Genomic DNA, 19747 nt, shown 5'->3' on the forward strand with positions numbered 1-19747 from the left:
TGTAAATTATTGACTGAGAAGTTCATGGAGCCTTTTAAAATGTCTTCCTTAGTCATAGAAAATGGCCTCTCTGGGGCCTGATGAGCACCTCTCATGGGTGTTTCTTCTATTATTTTTTTCCCATCTTAATCTCAGATACTGAAAAGGCATACACCTGTTTCTGACCTTCATTCTATTTGAGCCATCTACAGAAAACTAAAGCTATTTTTAAAGGAAAAAAAACATTATATCACTTCTTCTATGATCTTGTGTGTCCACTAAAAAAAAGAGCATACTTGTAAATTTAATTCTGATCTTTGTACGAGAAGATTTGGGGGTAGATCCTCCTGAAAAATGCATTTCTAAGTTTAGAATGTATTCACACCTGGACTTAAGGTTTCAAACATTATGCCACATTCTTCACCTGAATCTGGGAGAAAAATCACTGTTTTATGAGATAGTTATTGAAGTTTTTCACAAGATTTAAACATGTTTGAAAGATATATAACTCACTGATAGCTTATCTGGTGGGGGTGTGTATGGTCGAATACACAACCATCACTGTGCAGATTGCCCATTTTTCATAACACTAATTTGCTGGTCAATGTTTAATAGCAAAGTGCTGTAACATCTCATATGTTGGCTGTAAGTGTATTGATAAGCAATACTGTTCCATCTGCTAAACAGATAAATTGTAAAAACTTCCTTTTTTATATAGTTAGGCTGTTTCCATTGAATCAGATTTGCAATTATTAAAACATGTGGCTACAGTGGAATAGCCAATTAATATAGGCATTAGTAAAATTCAAATATTTTGCACAAAATATTCGTATATTTATAAGTATGACTGTTCACAAATGCAGCCTTGAAATGCTACAGAAACAGTAGACAAGAGTATTTTGACAAATAATGTATTCCAACGTCCATTACTATTATATCTGAAAATACACCATCATTTTCTCTACATATTATAATGGGCTTCGGATTTAGCCACATCAGTCCCTTTGGTCAACAGGAAGTGATGGAGGTAGTATATGTCATGTCTTAGCAGAAACTTTGAAGGTTGTCTCAGGGCTCTGCTATTGTTCTTTTCTTGCTACTTTGAGCGCAGCAAAGTCCTATATGGGGGACTTTATTACCCTATTGAGAAGGAGGAAAATCTAGTGGAGCAAAGGCTCAGTGCAAATCAAGAAATAAACCTAACTCATTGTGAGCCTTTTAGATTTGGGGATTGTTTATTACTGCAGCACACCCTAGCAAATGATGACAAATACAGTTGGCATCAACTTGGGAGACGTGCAAAATCACTAACCCCATCATTGTTTCTGGGAATCCCCTATTCAGAGCAAAATTAAGGCCAGGAAAATTGGAGTGAGTCAAAAATGATTTCTTAACAGAGAATTTTGAGGTAGCTCATCATCTCTGTTTATAACAGCTAATCATTCTACCAAAACATTTTCTATTGTTCATTTCTGTACAAAATGAAATTCAAAGCTTTATTCTACAAATGGCCTTTCCATAACTTCCCTCACTCTGTCTATATCACCTACCTATTTCCTCCACTCCATCAAAGCCACAATAGCTTCCTCGGAATATCTGAAACAAGCAGATCATCCAGATCCCTCCTCCACTGTGCCTGAAATCTCTCTCATGTCTCCAAACATAGAAATCTGCTGCAGGAAGTAAAGTCATCTTCTTTTTTAAGGTTATTAGATACTCAATAACTGTTACTGGTTTAATGAAAACCCACCTACTAAATGAAGAATTCCCAGACTGATCCAGTCTTGTCTGCCCTTAATTTTAGTTTACAATCTTTTCTTAATTGTATCAAAATTAGCAGCATTTGACCTCAGGTTATTATGAATTATTGGTTGGTTAGCTTTACAAATATCCTGGTATCTCATCACTTTCCAACCTAAACTGCTTCTTGTTGAACAACCATGATGCACATACTCCCTGTAGAATATTTCCCATGTCCTTCCTGACAGGAGCACTCAGCATTTCTTGATTGATTTACATGATCCATAACACGTAGCCTTAGCAACTAAAATTTCTCAGAAACCTACTCCACTTTTCTGGCCTAAAGTGAATATTTTCCTTTTCTCTAGCTTTAATTCTTTATTTATGTCTATGAACGTCTGTGTGTGTGTGTGGGGGGGGGTGGTTATGATAGCATGTATGTGCTTGTTTACATGTGCGCACATGCACAAATGCTTTTTAAACCACTTCAGAGTTCTGGTTACCCAAGTATAGCTCTACCTACCAAATTGAATAACTTTACTTCTCCCCCTTGATATAGTAGGTTACACCAAAAAAATGCAATAAGGAATTCTTTTCCTTCATACTTCAGGTTTTAGATTTAGTATTTCAATTTTCAACTTCCTTTCCCGAGATAAGGCACAATAGTTAGTATTATGCTTTTCAAATTTGTTCTCTAAACATGGTCTTCCTTCCATTCATTTGTATGGAATTATTTTTCCTTTTAAAGTATTCCCTTAGCATATAATAAAACTACTGCCTTTTTATTCTTTTTAATTCTAAGGCCAAATTCATTGGCACATTTTCCTCAGTTCTTCTCTAGGATTTCAAGCCACCCAGGCACCCAGGTCACCAAAACTGCTGTTTGGCATCGCATCTGGAGAGAAGTTATCTTCACACAAGAATTTATCTCTAAATCTGGTTCCCCTTTATTAAATACTTGGATTCCAAGTTACATATTCTTGCTTCTATTTTGTTTCTAAACCTCTTCCTGATGAGATAATTCTGAAGCAAAGCAAGAGTGTTTCTGATAACTTAGAGGATGCTTCTGTAACAACAGCACCGCTCTCCAGTGACCTCCTGTGGCTACACAGGAGAGACTCCATTTTCTAGATTCACATGTATCTGTTACTGGTGTAAACTGAGTGATGTGCATGTGTGTGTGTGTGTGTGTGGACAGGGCGAAGACAGAGATCACAATTAGTTACACTAACCTGCAAAATATGGCTGTGTTAAAATTGATAGTACTATTCTCTCCTAAAACCCAATAACAGGAAGCAGGCCTGGTCTGGGACGTAGGATCAGGAGGTTTAGAGTCGAAAAGAGATGCCAGACTGACTGGCAGTGAAAGAGGAATGAACTATGTTGCAGAAGAACATTTTTGATCTAGAATAGGAAAACAAAGCAAAACAAAACAAAAAACCCTAGTATTATTTTAAGGAGAAAGGAAAATCTGATTTAAATAATGTGGACTCATTTATCACAAAGCCCAAGTAAAAAATCAATAATTTACATCCCTATTACAAGTAACGATAAGCCTGGAGTTATGGAGATCGTTTCTGATACATTAAAATGGAATCTTCGGCTTCCAGCTCTTTTCATTATTTTGCCTTGTCTGTGGCTGAGTGTTTGTTTCCTGGTACCCTCCCCTTCCTCTCCTTAAGCACAGGCACCAAGCTCAATGAGAAGACTCAATCCTTACTCCCCATGCGGGGCTTTTCCGTGCAGCATTGCAAGCCTCGGAAGGAATGCACAAGCCACCCCTTCACCAGGGCCTGGCAGGCCTTCAGAAGTGTAGGGTGAGGAAAGCAGGAGAGGGAAAGAAGCAGAGGTCAGAAGAAATAGTGCTTCTCCCTAGAATACTGGAGCTGCAATCAAAATCTCTGTTTCAGACACAAAAGAAGGACTCATAGTCTCTTCTAGGAAGGAGGCGATAACCAATAACCAGGATTCTGATTGCATCTCCTAAGTCAGGACTCTGAACCCTGAACCTACCCCCGCAAAGCCCACTGAGAGACCCACAGCTCCAGCCTGTTCACATTTCAGTCTGTCCTCTGACAGCTCACCACGTTTGACCCCAGCAGCTTGCTCCAGCTCAGCAGGAGTAAACAGCACTTGAATTATTGCTCTCCTGCCACATAACAATCCTATTGTTATGACCCCTTGTGTCTTGCAAAATACAGTGGAGCAGTAATTGTGGATGCTTCATGTACCACGCATCACGGTTGGCAGGGGTCAGCATTAGCACTGTGGCCTTTGGCTGAGGCTCAGAGGTAGCATCTCCCCTCTTGCTCAGTTGATACAATGCTAAATAGCATCAATATGACACCGAAAAAGACAAGATCATTTTACACTGGGACTTTGTTTTTAACAATGAGGTAGAACTGAGATGGATAGCCTCACTATCAAAAATGCTATTTATCTTATGCAAAAGAGCATAAGGCCAGCCAACTTACCTCATGATTCATTTTAAGAAACACAGATGGTTCAAGAATAAAATTAAAAAAAATAAAAAAAATAAAACTTCCCTCATTGATCTTATCTAACTGGGAAAAATTAAAAATTACGCCCCCAAAAAATTGTGCATAGGGGAAGCTTAGAAATTACACCTGAACCTGTTCATGTTCACACATGTATAAACATACATTCAAGGGTGGTTTTTTATATAATCATTACTTGTTGCAGTGATAATGACTGAGAGCTACAAAATCCATGCACTCTGAGAGGCTTTCAGCCTAACATCTGAATTCTAATCTTAAACTTTTTTCCCCCCAAAGAATATTTGAATCGTTAACTTGTAAGAAAAAATAAAATACAAACTAAATAAAAAAGAATTGTACATACCTAAGGCAAATATTTATGAACCAAGCAAAATGTATAGAAATCATTTGTTTGAAAATATGTATTAATATTAAAAATGGAGAGATTTTAAAGGTTTTTTGCTTTGTTTTGTTTTGTTTTGTTTTTTTGTACCAGGGATTGAACCCAAGGGTGCTTTACCATGAAGCCATATCCCCAGTCCGTTTTTTCTATTTTACTTAGAGACAGGGTCTCTCACTGAGTTGTTTAGGCCTCACTATGTTGCTGAGGCTGGCTTTGTATTCACAATCCTCCTGCCTCAGCCTCCCAGGACACTTTGTTTTTATTTATACCAAAAAAAAAAAAAAAAAAAAAAAAAACCCTTAAGATAGAGTAGATAAAAGTAAAAGTATAGCATAAAGATGAAACAAAAAGTCTTGGTAAATAAACACAGAGATGTTAATAGATCTTCAAAAATTAACCAGGTCCTTCCACATATGAAAATCATGAAAATTTCTATTTTGAGTTATAGAGCAGATTAGTTAGAATAATGTGTTTAATGACCACAACTAGATTGTTTTAGTCAGTTTTTTTTTCTTACTGCGGCCAAAAGATCTGACGGGGACAATTAGAGGAGGAAATGTTTATTTGGGGGTTCACAGTTTCATTTGGGTGGGTCCATAAGTAGCTTGCTCCATTCCTTGGGGATTGAGGGGAGGCAGGACATCATGGCAGAGGGTGTGGTAGAGGAAAGCAACTAGGGACATTATCAGGAAGCAGAGAGAGAGAGACAGAGAGAGTTCTCCTCACCATGACAAAAAATAAACTCCAAAGACACAACCCCCCCAATGACCCACCTCCTCCAGCCATACCCCACCTGCACAAACCCCCAATCAGTTAATCTCATCATAAGCTTAACATGCTGATTGAGTTAAGGCTCTCATAACAGAATCCTTTCACCTCTAAGTCTTCCTGTATTATCTCACACATGAGCTTTTGGGGAACACCTCACATCTAAACCATAACACAGTGTAGTCGGCATCAAATCCCAAAAGGGATTTTGTCCACAATTGTAGAAATTATATAATAGTAGTGGTCAGATGCATTTGTTTTCATAGAGATGTGAGTTTATTGTTTTTCCTCAGTGAAGTCTTTAGAAAGCTGCCTGCTTTTTCTAAGTCCTCTGGAACATCCTGCTGAGAGGTATTGTGGCTGTCATACCATGAACCTTTTCATAAGGAAAAGTCTCAGATTCATTGGAAAGCACTGCCAGGAGGTGACATCCAGTGACCTGCTCAGTAGCCAAGCCACTTCTCCTTTACCAGGGGTCAGCTTGATGACACTATCTGTCTCCAGGATTTTCAATGACAGACAGATGAAATAAATACATAATTCTTCCTCTTTTGTATCAATGATTTAAATATGACCAACCTCACAAAATTCCCCCTGACACACATACACAGTAATTTATAGAAGTCCTAAAAGAAGTTCCTGGTCACTCCCTGCCCTGCATTCTTCTGTGAGGAGCCCTTTCTAGCAAATCTCTTTCACATAATATATCTGCTGAACCTGTTGTCAGCCTCACCCTTCAAGCTGTATTGTAGACACAGACCACATTTTAATCCATTTTTATCATTTACTCAATGCTTCAGATAATGCCTAGCATGTAGATTTGATAATGCATGCCTTTCAATGAGGGACACCTTGAAAAGAAGACCACAGCATCTACCCTTTTGAGATGTAGCTACTGCTTATATTCATATTCTAATGGGTAATTTTCGTTAATTCTTATGCTCAGGCTACAGTTCTTGAATAAGACATTTGTTGTATTTGTGGTTAATCACAAAAGGTATAAATAACTAGTGTATTCTTATAACAGTTGTCCCAGCTATTCAAGAAGAAGAACAACAACAAAAAGTTAGAACTAGGAATCTGACCAGAGATTAATATCCACAGTATATAAGGAATTCAACCAACAGAATAGTAAAAGTCAAATAATCTGATTTTAAAAATGGCAGATGATCTGAATAGATATGTTTCAAGAGAAGATACACAGAAGGGCAACAGGTTTATAAAAAAAAAAGTGCTCGATCATCGGGGAAATACAAACCAAACCACAATAAGATATCATCTCTCCCTAGTTAGAATGGCTATTATAAAAAGAAAAAATAAATAAAATGCTGGAAAGGATAAGGAAAAGGGGGAATTCTCACACACAGTGGGGAATGTAAATTAGTGCAGCCATATGGAAAACAGTTTGGAGATTCCTCAGAAAAACTAAATGATCCATGAATACCACTACTGGGTGTACATCCAAAGGAAAGGAAATTGTTATATCAAAATGATACCTGCATCTCATGTTCCTGGCTGCATTACTCACAATAGCCAAGATAAGGAATCTGGCCATCAATAAATGAATTGAAAAAGAAAATGTGGTCTATACATATACAATGGAATATTATTCAACCCTTACAAGCATGAAATCTCGTCATTTTTAGTAACATGGATAGAACTGGAGGACATTAAGTAAAATAAGCCATGCACAAAAGGCAAATACTACATGTTCTCACTCATATGTAGAAGCTAAAAACGCTGATCCCATGTAAGTTGAGAGTAAAATAGTGGTCCATATAGACTAGGAAGAGTAGGGCTGAAGGGAGATGAAGAAAGGTTGAATAATTGGTAACAAAATAGAGTTAGATCGGAAGAATTAGTTCCAGTGTTCTATAGCACAGTAGAGTAATTATAGTTTATAATAATTTATTATGTATTTCAAAATAACTAAAAGAGTTTGCATAGAGATGAGAAATGTTTAAGGAGATGGAACTGCTAATTATCCTGACTTAAACATTACACATTGTAAACGTGTATTAAATAATACTTTTACCCATAAGTATGTGTAAATATTTCATGTCAATTTAAGGATAAAAAAATTAAAATAAATTGAGGCTAGAGGTTAGCAATATTTGGTTATTTCAGCCCCTTGCAAGTAAAAATGATGTTAAACTCCTATTCCTGCATGCATATGCTAAGTTGCTAGTACACTTTCCTACCTATTTGGTAAGCTTATGCTTTTCAGTTGTTGCTCAGAAATAAATTGCTCTATGTAGATGGTGTAGATGATGCTGATCAAACTTCCCCAGGTAAGTGATACAGATTAATGATTTCTAAACTCCTGTACACATAATACAGATCAGTGGTGTCCACCTGCCTGAGTAGAGGGTTCAGAATAGTGATCCTCAACACCCTATGTAGATCAGTGCCCTCAACCTTTCATTAGTTTGGACATTTAGCTTACATTTTTAAAGGTGCTAATGCTTGAACCCCACCTTCAAGTTTATGGTTAATCATTAGAGAGTTCTTAGATTGCTTTTTTCATCTAAAGTCCCCCTTGAGGTTGTGTCAGGAAGAATGGGACCATCACTCAGCAACTATTCTAAAAGTCTTGAATTTTTAAAATATGACATCTATTTGTTTTCTGGCCATTTTTTTCTCTGGATTTGAATATCTAAGTACTGAAAACTATTTTAGTTAACTGAAGGATCTTGTGGTGTAAGCTCTTTTTAAACAAAAATTGAGCTATGATAAATCAATGAACTGTATTAAACTCTACTAATTCAGGTATCTAAGTAAAATGCTAATCTATCAGCAAAGTAGTGTTACATAATATTTTAAGTATGTGCATAATTTAACAATACTTTCATTTTTAAGAGGAGTCTATATTCAGTATCATGAAATACTAGGCCTCACATTCAACAGAAACACTTTCATTATACACAGAGCTTAGAGAATCATGTCTCTTGTCATATTTCATCATCCTGTGTTAAAAAGGGTATCTGTTAATCCTGCATACTAGAAAATGTTGGTGGATAACTATTTTTTTTCTATTCCAACTAACAGACTTTATACTTAAGATCAGTTTTTGGTAAACAAGCAAACAAACAAAAATAGTGGAAACACAGAGTTGCTCTCTAATCTCCCCACATCTCTCAATATTGCCCTAGATCATTATCACCCAGAGTTCATAGCAATAGATGTTGCATGTTCCAAGGTGTTTGGACAAAGGTATGATGACCTTGTCACAGGCAATGGGGGAGTGGAAGATTCACACCTTGGTTCTTGTGTTCCAATGAAAGAAACTTTAAAGTCAAACATGAAAAGCCAAGCAAGAGAATTTAATTATAAGTGAAAGTAAGGTGCAGAGAACACTCTCAAGAGAGTGGGTCATTCCTGAGGAGAGAAAAACTAAGGGGCTTAAAGCTACTTCCAAGTTTATTACTTTAGGATGTTTGCCAAGACAACTGGGGTCCACCTCCAGCTATCTTCGCCAATCCATTGTTGAACGCCTCCTTGTGGTGGGCAAGGGAGTTCTTAATCTTAGTTGGTAATTTCTGAAACTGTCATCCTGATCATCTCCTTGTGGGTTGGGGAGCAAAGGGAGTGTGGCTCTTCTGTGACTTGATATCTTATGTTAATTAAGTTGTAGGGGGTCAAAGATTGGGCAGAGCAGCCTTCATCTTAGTGCATCTGTGCTACTGAAGAACTCCCCTACTGGTGTTTTATGGCCACAACGCCCAACTGCACAATGATCCCATAGACACTGTCAGGAGTGACCTTGCTGTTTTTCCTTTTTGATATTTTTCTTAATTAGCTCCCTTTGTTTCCACCTGCTTACTCTCAGGGTTAGTACGCCTATTGTTTTCTGCAAGTTACTTGATTATTCATTAGTCTTAAAAGCAATTTCAAGAAAGCCCATGAGCCTGCTACCTGACAACCTGTACCCACCATCACGGTGTCACACAGAGTGGTTTACTTCCCTGAAAGTCCTCTGTTCTCTGCCTATGCATCCTCTCCCTACCCCTCACCCTGAGAACCACTTGTCTTATTGCTGTCTGCACAGTTTTGCCTTTTCCAGAATAACCTATTTGAAATCACAGTTTGCAGGCTTTTCAGACTGACTTCCTTCACTCTGTGATATATATTTGTGATTCCTCCATGTCTTTTCATGTCTTGAGAGCTCATTCCTTTCTATCACTATTGAATATTCTGCGTAGGGATGTACCAGTTTGTTTATCCATTCATCTACTAAAGGGCATCATGGTTGCTTCCAAGTATGGGCAACTCTGAATAAGGATTCCATAAACATTTGTAGAACTTCTTTCAAAATGAATGTTCCATTTTTCATTCCCACCAGTAATGAATGAGTGTCTCTGTTGCTCCACATCCTTACCAAATCCAGTGTGATCATTTGGAATTTGGTTATTCTAATAGCACATAGAGGTAGCTTATTGTTCCTGTAGTTTAAAATTTCCTAGTGGCATGTGATGTTGAAAACTTCTGCATATACTTATTTGTCACCTAGGTATCTTCTTTGTGAAAGTGCCTATTCATATATTTAACCTACCTTTTAAAATAAGTTGTTTGTTTTCTTATTGTGGAGTTTTAAAAGTGCTTTATACATTTTGGATACATGTCTTTTATCAGATGAATCTTGCAAAAATATTTTCTGTTGGTCTGGAGCTTCTCTTCTTCACTTTTGAACAGTAACTCTTAGATACAAAATTTAGATTGATTTTTTTTCTTTCTTAAAATATTTCAGATATTTCATCCTACTCTCTTCTGCTTACATGGCTTCTGAAAACAAGTCCAATATGATTTACATTCTTGTTCTTTCAGATAATGTGTTTTTCCCTCTGTATTAGTTTAAAACAGACTTTCTTTCTCCCTCCCACCCTCCCTTCCTTTCTTCCTTCCTTCATTCCTTCCTCCTTTCCTTTCTGCCGCAGAAATCTAGGTGTCTTTTTTGGGGCGGGGGGGGGGGGGCGCTATTTATTCTCCTTGGTGTTCTCTGAGCTTCCCAGATCAATGGTTTGCAGTAATTGTGAGTTTCATGTCGACCTGACTAGGGCTCAGGCTGCTTCCCATTTGCTCTAGCTACAGGTATCAGAGGCTTATTTCCTTATTTTTGTCTCCTCTATTTTCTTTGGTTTTCCCTAGAGATTTCTTCTTAAATAAGGTCTGCGACATGCAACTCTTTTCACTTATTCCCTTGCTACCACACTGCAGTACTACTGATAGGAAAGAAAGGGCAAGAAGAAGGAAAGTATTTTATAATCTAAAAGTGAGATCTCAATCTTTTTATGTTTTTAATTATTGATTATGGTTGTACACAGGGGTTCATTTTGACATAATCATAAATGCATATTGCACAACTTGCTTACTCTCCATCCCCAGTACTTCCCTTTGTCCTCTCCTCCTTCCTCCCCTGGTCTCCTTCCTTGACTCTATTGATCTTCCTTCTGTTTGTCTTTATTTTGTTTTTCTTTTTCTGATTGATGAATTCTACTTATACATAAAAGTGAAATTCATTGTGCTGTATTCATGCATGTGTGTCACATAATCTGGACAAATTCATTCATATTCTCTGCTTCTCCTTTCCCTCCCCTTCCCCAGTATATTGCATGACAGTTTGCCCTGTGACCTCACTTCTCTGAGGGCTCTAGGAAGGCTTGCTGATTATGTTTTTTTGTTTTCAAATTTGTTTGTTTGCTTTTTTCAGGACAAGAATAAAAACTTTGAGCCTCTTTACATGCTCAACTAAAAAGTTGAAATCTTATAATAATACAAATAGAAAAAGTAATCAATATTTTTGTGTCATTTTCAATCAGGAATCTAACCTATTTCTCGTTTCTGAAGAGTAAATATCTTTCAAGATAGTGACCACTTATAATTTTCCTGCCTCGCACAGGCAGAGAGAACGGAGGTCAACAAGCTCAGTGATGTCTGTGGCCCAAAGTCTAAAGGGCAGAAACCACCAAAGTCAGAAAGTAGATGAAATGAAGCTTCATAAAATAAATTTCAATTTAATTTTAATAGAAAAGGGTAGATAGAGCATTTAGAAACAATGCTTATAAAGTTCCAAGGTTGGTCTACTTGGGGTTAGTTGGGGAAGTTCCTGGGTTCATTTGCTCAACCTTAAGACCTCAGGTTCTTTTTTTTTTTCATTTTTATTTCTTTTTTTCATTGGTTGTTCAAAACATTACATAGCTCTTGACATATCATATTTCATACATTAGATTCAAGTGGGTTATGAACTCCCATTTTTACCCCAAATACAGATTGCAGAATCACATGGGTTACACATCCACATTTTTACATAATGCTATATTAGTAACTGTTGTATTCTGCTACCTTTCCTATCCTCTACTATCCCCCCTCCCCTCCCCTCCCATCTTCTCTCTCTACCCCATCTACTATAATTCATTTCTTTCCTTGTTTATTTTCCCATTCCCCTCACAACCTCTTATATGAAATTTTGTATAACAATGAGGGTCTCCCTCCATTTCCATGCAATTTCCCTTTTCTCTCCCTTTCCCTCCCACCTCATGTCTCTGTTTAATGTAAATCTTTTCCTCCTGCTCTTCCTCCCTGCTCTGTTCTTAGTTGCTCTCATTATATCAAAGAAGACATTTGGCATTTGTTTTTTAGGGATTGGCTAGCTTCACTTAGCATAATCTGCTCTAGTGCCATCCATTTCCCTGCAAATTCCATGATTTTGTCATTTTTTAGTGCTGCATAATACTCCATGGTGTATAAATGCCACATTTTTTTTATCCATTCATCTATTGAAGGGCATCTGGGTTGGTTCCACAGTCTAGCTATTGTGAATTATGCTGCTATGAACATCGATTTGGCAGTATCCCTGTAATACGCTCTTTTAAGTTCTTCAGGGAATAGTCCGAGAAGGGCAATAGCTGGGTCAAATGGTGGTTCCATTCCCAGCTTTCCCAGGAATCTCCATACTGCTTTCCAAATTGGCCGCACCAATTTGCAGTCCCACCAGCAGTGTACAAGTGTACCCTTTTCCCCACATCCTCGCCAGCACTTGTTGTTGTTTGCCTTCATAATGGCTGCCAATCTTACTGGAGTGAGATGGTATCTTAGGGTGGTTTTGATTTGCATTTCTCTGACTGCTAGAGATGGAGAGCAGTCTTTCATGTACTTGTTGATTGATTGTATATCCTCCTCTGAGAAGTGTCTGTTCAGGTCCTTGGCCCATTTGTTGATTGGGTTATTTGTTGGGGTCAAGGGGAGGGGACATTGAGGAGGATGATTGACATGTAGTATACCTCTGGGAACTACAGGGTGTGGAAGCCTCCTTGGGCAGCAAGGAGGCCCAGAGTCTGCCACCAGTGCAGCAGCTCTTTTTACAGTGAATTGAACTGGGAGCCTTCAACATACACCGTCACTTGAACAGAAGTCTCTGTGTCGCCTAAAGATTTGAACATTCATTACTCTAGGTGATCATTCAAGGCTGCTTTGGTTCTAAATTTCTGTAAAATCCATACAATCTTACAAAGAGGATCAAATTGTTTGAAAAAAAAAGAGAGAAAAGTACCATCTACTTAAAAATTTTGGACTCAGGTTCCCTTAATGTCCAATGCTGCCTGAGTCAGGCAAATCTGCAGCCTTTTCCTCAACCCTTTCCGTTGGCTTGGTTGCTTTACTTGGATTTATTCATCTGGATGAACCATAAACCCTCTGAGTCCTGTCTCAGAAAATTGGGATTCACTTAAATATCTGGTCCCAAGTAGACAGGATTATAGTAGAATCTGCATCCTGCTCCACCTTAGGGCCTTTGAGAGTTTAGATATACAAAAAAAAAAAAATGTTGGAGAAAAAAAATCTCTGCTGTATACTGATACATCTGGGTAAATAGTGTGTAATTCATATAATACTGGCTATACTTAAATAAATACTGAGTGTGGTTTAGAAATCTTTACAAAATTTATTTTGTTATAAATATGAAAATGAAATGTGTTGTTTACTAAAGAGGAAAATTTTTGTCAAGGATTTATTCTGTTCAAATGTATATTCCTTTCTGCCTGAAAAAAAAAAAAGAGAAAAAGAAAAGGTGTGTGTTCATCATGTTCATTGAATGAACTTTACAGTGTTGGCTTCAATGAAATATTTTTCCCAATTGTGTGGACAAATCAATGTTTATTGAAACATAATAACTGTCACATGCATGCCGTTTGAAAAGCAAAAATGACTGGCAGAATTTGTGGCTTTACTGTGGCACGACTAGAAAGGGCCAAAGTGAGGGTCCAAGATTTCCATCTGTCTTTACTGTCATGAGAGCCTGTGTAGGCCAGCTCATCTCCTGTGGCATCCTTATCTATCAAATACAAGAAAGCTTGTATTTGATCTCCAGTTGCCGTCCAGTTCACGATTATATGTGACAAGGTGACCCACTTGAGAGCAGAGACCTCATCTATTTATTTTTGTATTTTCAAATTTTTTGAATACAGATGTTATTACAATGTCACAATTAAAAGACATATTTCAGCACATTTAAAGATTTAAATAACATAAAAATTTAATAACTAATACAACAATTTTCACGTGAAAATAATCGTCTCCGCCATAAAATTCTGAGGCCCCGTGTAAAAGTGCAGCTACGGCTGTGCCTAGTAATATTCAGATATAAACTAAAATTCAACAATCATAATTTTAAGAAATGAGAAGTGCATAACACAAACGACAGGGATCATGAGGCTCTACCTATTAAAATTATTAAAATTTGATATCAAAATCATTGAAACACTATTGTACATGTAGTTGTAAATGTGAGATTGATTTTTTGAATTGCATCTTCCACATTCTCCCTTTTTTAAAAGAAATACCATATTAGCATATTTTCCTTCATTTATCAGAGACTGTTTCCTAGATACTGAAGAAATTGAAAACATTTTAATAATAGCCAAAGTGGTTTTCCATTTTAATCCTTTTCCAGGCGAGCCAGGGAATCCGTTATTGCTTTAATGCCAGGCCTCTTGACTCCGGCTGTGAGGAGGGTTGGTGTTTGCTGTGGTCTCCTGTCCGCTGGGAGGTGGTCACTGACACTACGGATCAGCTGGTGGTATCCAGAGAGGATTGCAATGCAGAACAAATGCAGGTTGAATACATGCCCTCAGTGAGTCCAGCCAGCTCTGCTGCCACTAACAATTACAAAGGACAAGAGCACAGACACTTGAGCAGCCGGAAAGCTTGACCCGAGCACGGCAGCTCATTTGGCACCGCACTTATTCAATACAGTACTGCCCTGTAATTTCCCCTCCATTGTTATCTGTGCGAGTTTACACAGTCTCACCTTCATTATGTCCCCCGTTGCCAGCATTGGCTGTTTGTCACATCTATTGATTGCTCTCAAAGTGCAATTTACATGAATTGCTGGTGACTGTCCTCAGAAAATCCTATCTCCCTCTGAAGGGTTGGTGGCCAGCTCCCAGGACCAGCAGCCATCTCTGGATGTCCAGTGGAAACCAAGGAGACCTTAAACAGCCCGCTTCACCACAGGTCCACAGCCAGCCTGCTCCTGGCCCCATGGATGTCAAGGTACCATGACCACAGGATGCCACTTAGGATCTCTGAGCTTCCCCAAAGCTATGAACTATGCAGTGGAAAACTGTTTCCTATAAAAACATTATGCCAGAAGCTATCACAGGAAAGTATGTCACAATGCAATAGGCTGTAGGTGACATGTCCTTGATCTTTGTGTAGCAGCAGAGCAAGCACAGAGGGACACAGGTTTTCCTAGTGAGTGCCGATGAATAGGCTATTTCATATAACTAACCTTTTTGATGATCATGACACTAAGACATAAATACATACACTGCCGTTTGGCTGATGAGAAGAACTTGGCAAACACCACATAGCCAGTAGGTGACAACTGAGATTTAACTCAATTGCTTGGTTGTTGCCCGTGCTTCCTGTACCCCATACACATCTGTGTGGGTACATCTCAGTGGAAACCCTCTCTGTTTCACCAGCTTAAAGATTCCATCATACTCGGTTGTGTTTCATGGAATGTTCTAGAACAATCTCTCTTTTCTTCCTGTATCCTCTATCAACTGTGACTATCTCATGACATTGTTCAGATCTCTGAACAGTTTTGTAGTATGGGGAAAGATCTTAGAAAAGTGAGACATGAGTTAATGAAATATTCATATTCTCTTGTCCCACCTTATTCTGGTCCAAAAAAATTTACCTAGGAAAGGTGCTCCGTCACTTAATATCAGTAGCATAGTAAAGGAAAAGAATCCAGCCGTTGAAGAGTGTGGCTGAAAATTCCCCAAGGTACACAATGGATATGAAAGTTGAAGTTCCAATGGGCTGGTCAGAGGGGGTGACAGTCACTGAGTGCTTCTGTCATGAGTTAGCAAGCATGGACCATCATTCAGCACACGCCACCCTCCATCTAACCCTGCGAGGGGTGCTAATGTTCTTTTTCTCTACCAATGAGGACAGTGAAGCCACAGACCACCGGCTGGGAATCTACCTAGCTCTATTCTCTCTAAGCTGCAAGTTCCTGCCACCATCTTTCTTGGGTCTGGTAGGAAGGAGCCAGTGCCAATGGACCTGCAGGTAAACTGAGACATCACTTGGTTCCGGTTATTTTTTTTTTTTATCCCTGCACTCAGATTTCCATTTTTTCTAATATCTTTCTAATCCTAACTAGTTTGATCTTCACCCAGACACTCTCAGGAGAAACCATTTCCCAGGGCACAGAAGGCAAGCCAAGAGTCAGAGGGTCTGGGCTCTTTAGTGGGAACCGGCCGTGGTGGGATTTTGAAGTCATGGATTGACATATAATTAATTTAGATGAGCATGGAAATGTGAAAAGAAAGCCTGGGAATAGATTCCTGACACACTGAACTGTAGAAGGATAACTTCCTTCTCAGAAAAGGTGAGAGAAACCCCAACACTCCAATAAAATCATAAAGCGGATGGGGTCAGGATCATGGTCCACACTTGCCAGAACTGAGCTAAGAAAGGCTTCCCCAGAAGAAGCTTGTTGCTTTCACTCTCAAACTAGAGGGAGAAGCCTGTGGAGCTGTACCCTGTGGCTACCGGGGTTGGTGTTCATTTCTGTCCTCTCCCCTGTGCTCTCCCATGAGCGTTGCCTCGCTCCATCTTCTCTTTGATTTCCCTATTTCTTCTGCAGTTGTGGTGGTGATGTGCTGGGAGGTGTTTTGGTTTTTTTTTTCACAGAATCGTGTGGACTGTGGGTTATTTTCCTAATACACAGTAGTGCTAAGAGGGAGGGTTGTTTTGGTGTGGATCCACGGTTTTGATTAATAAGAGAATAAGGCTGTGTGTTTCATGGAATGCAGATATATGGCCTATGATCCGGAATTGACACCTGAGAGCAAAGCCACCTTCTGAGGAGGGCAGCTCTGGGACAGAATTTACGCCAATCTGTCCTGGTACACACACCTCTCTTGATAATGTGTTAGGTTACCTGTCATGAGATCTGCATCCGCTCAGGTAAGGGGAAGTATGACCTGAGAAATACTTCCCGCCCCTGCGGTGATGGTCAGCTCTACCCACATGCAGGCTCACAAAGACCAGACAAGGGGAGGCTCCTGTGAAGGAAGTCCTTTCGTTGGCCCCCTGGGAACCCAGTCAGGCACAGGTCCCAGGGGAGACCAGGAGGCTGTCTGGAAAGCAGGGACCTAGAGTCACCCAGCTCCCCAGTGCTGGTCTCTGCTCAGAACCCAGCATCACCCTCTGCCTACATTCCTCCTAGTGTTTCCCCAGCTGTCCTTTCTCTCCGGTGACCCTATGTATGGAGTGATAACACAGGGATTTTGAAATCAGTGCCACAAGTCGTTAAAAGATGGTGGTTCAAGACATTTAAACACTATGATAAGCAGCTGTTCATTCACTTCTCTGCACTTGATCATCTCAGGCTATTAGAAGAAGAAAGGGTAGATCACATATTAGAGTTTCATAATACACACACAGCCTGTGTCTCTGATAGTGGGAGAATCAAAAACACCAGAAGAGGACGTGAAGTGTTTAGACTTTAAACATCAGAGTAGAAAACTGAAATAAACCCATTACATCAGCCTAGACCAGCTTAAATAACAGAAATGTATTCCTGACAAGCTCCCATCCCTTCCTTTCAATTTATTACATTGATTAACATCCCAAACCATTAATTCCATCTGGGTTTTGTTTCCTTCCTTTTTTCATGCTGTCACACAGCACTCTGGGGATATGACATCGTTCGTTTTGAAAATCACTGGTTTCCAAGGAAAGATTTGGAAAGTATAGGGGAAAAATTAACTCTTTGAACTGTATTCATTTAAGACTCAAAGGAACATCTAGGGTAGGCTGTGCATTAATGTGGCTTTAAATAATGGTAATTCTTTATGATTCAATAAAATGTTAAGGTTTCACATTTCAGAAACTAGCAACCAAGGGCATTTTAAATGTAAATGTAAGTAATTGAATCCACCTAGAATGTTGAGAAGGATTATTTCATGCCATTACTTCTCATATCCTGCACAAATATTTAGTAGTAAAATACCATACTTTACTCTATCAAAAGGTCACAGTTATCGTAAAACACTGATTCTGCACATTGTCTATGTAGCTGGCAGAACCAACTCAAGATGACCTGAGTCTGTAGTAAGAAACAGAATCAGTTGGTACAATTCACCTTTCTTAAGGATTCAAGGTCATCTACAGTTGTAGTAGTTGTGTCTGGAGCCCATGAACCCAAGCAATGGAGGGCTGTCCACCCACAGCTTCTATGTATTTCAAAGATTGTCTTGATTTTAATGCTTTTTCTTAATTGAAGATAAGCCAGCTATTAAAATCAGTGCCAGGTCTTTCGTGGCTTTGACATCTCGGGGTCCATCCACAAAGACCTTTGTGTGCCTACTCGCTCTTATTTGATCTTTGTAGCAATTCTGTGCTGTTCTCTTCCCTCATTGTACAGGTGAAGTTTAGGAAAGTTCAATGTGTTTAACAAACTGTAAGATATAGGACTGACAGAACGTGCATTTGAAATCTGAGTTTGTGATTATAAATGTATTTGTGTCTTCTAACTACTGTCCTTTTAAATATTAACACAGCATTCAAGTAAGTTCTCTCTCAGGGGTGAAAATATACATAAGGAAATTAAAATCTGTGTAATATTCACCCATAAAATCCCTGCATGCCCAGATTACTTTACACAGGATCTCTTTTCTCTGGTAGTTGTGTGGCCTTGATCAGCATCTGTGGAACTCTGAAAAACACATTTTGCAAATCTCGTCACACTGTGCTAAGTATACATTTGGTGTTCTCCAACCATAAGCATGCCTGGGAGAAAAAATAGGAGAACAAAGGGAAAAATAATTTTAGTGAGAGCATTGCAAAGAGCATTTTCACATTTGAGACTCTTCTCTGCTCCCCAGGACCTCTCCATTGTCCCACACTGCTCACCAGCCTTCTTCCATACCCTTCCATGAGAATGTGAATGAGAATGCATTTGATATTGTAGACATTATCTCAAGATACCATTTTGCAATACTTCAGGTCTCATATCCAAGTTCTTTGATGTGAGTTATTTAAATTTAAAAACAATGCCTGAAGATGAAAGAGTAAAAAAGCTCTCTTATACTATTCCTTTATTTGTAAAAAGTAATAACTTAATGCCATATGCGATGATACAGTGAGTCAGCAAACATGAATATCTTTAGGGACAATTTTGCTGTGCTATTTCCCACCTAGTAAAGTGATTTGATGGGTGCAGGAAATATTAACCAAAATTCTGATTCTAAATAAATGATATTTATGTCAGTCAGTGTTATTGTTTGCTTTCAGGAATCAACAAGAAACCAAGTTAGCCATACATGTAAGCTAGCCTTTTTGAAATGCAGATTTTATAATGAAGTAATTGTGAGTTGATATGAGCCACTAGGACTCTAAAGAATAAGTGCATAGTTTCAGACAAATCAAGGAGTCCAAATGAAAGCCCTCTAGAAAAGGAATACAATTGGAATTAGGGTTAAAATGTTCCTTCAGTCTAGGTGGATATGCCCCTTGGTGTTTGGACCTCAGGTCTCTCATTTGCAGAAATAAAAGTTCAGGTGAGTCTATGGAGTTAATAGAATTTCTTGTAAGTATTCTTTTTGGACTACATTGGAGCCTTCTATTCAAGCATGGTTCTGCCACAATCTCTCAATGCACCATGAGTTTAGACTTAAGCACTCAGAGCTTGGGTGACCTCAGCAGGAAAACAAGGGTTAGGGGGGGCCATATTGTAAACACATCTTGAGAAAAGAAAGATAACTCTGTGTGCTTAAGCATTAGAATACAGGTAAGGGACATAGCTATTGTTGCATTGCATTCAGTTATAGTGGAAGTTAAAGCT

This window comes from Spermophilus citellus, assembly GCF_964194105.1.
Source record: "Spermophilus citellus genome assembly, chromosome: 6".
Lineage (NCBI taxonomy): Eukaryota > Metazoa > Chordata > Mammalia > Rodentia > Sciuridae > Spermophilus > Spermophilus citellus.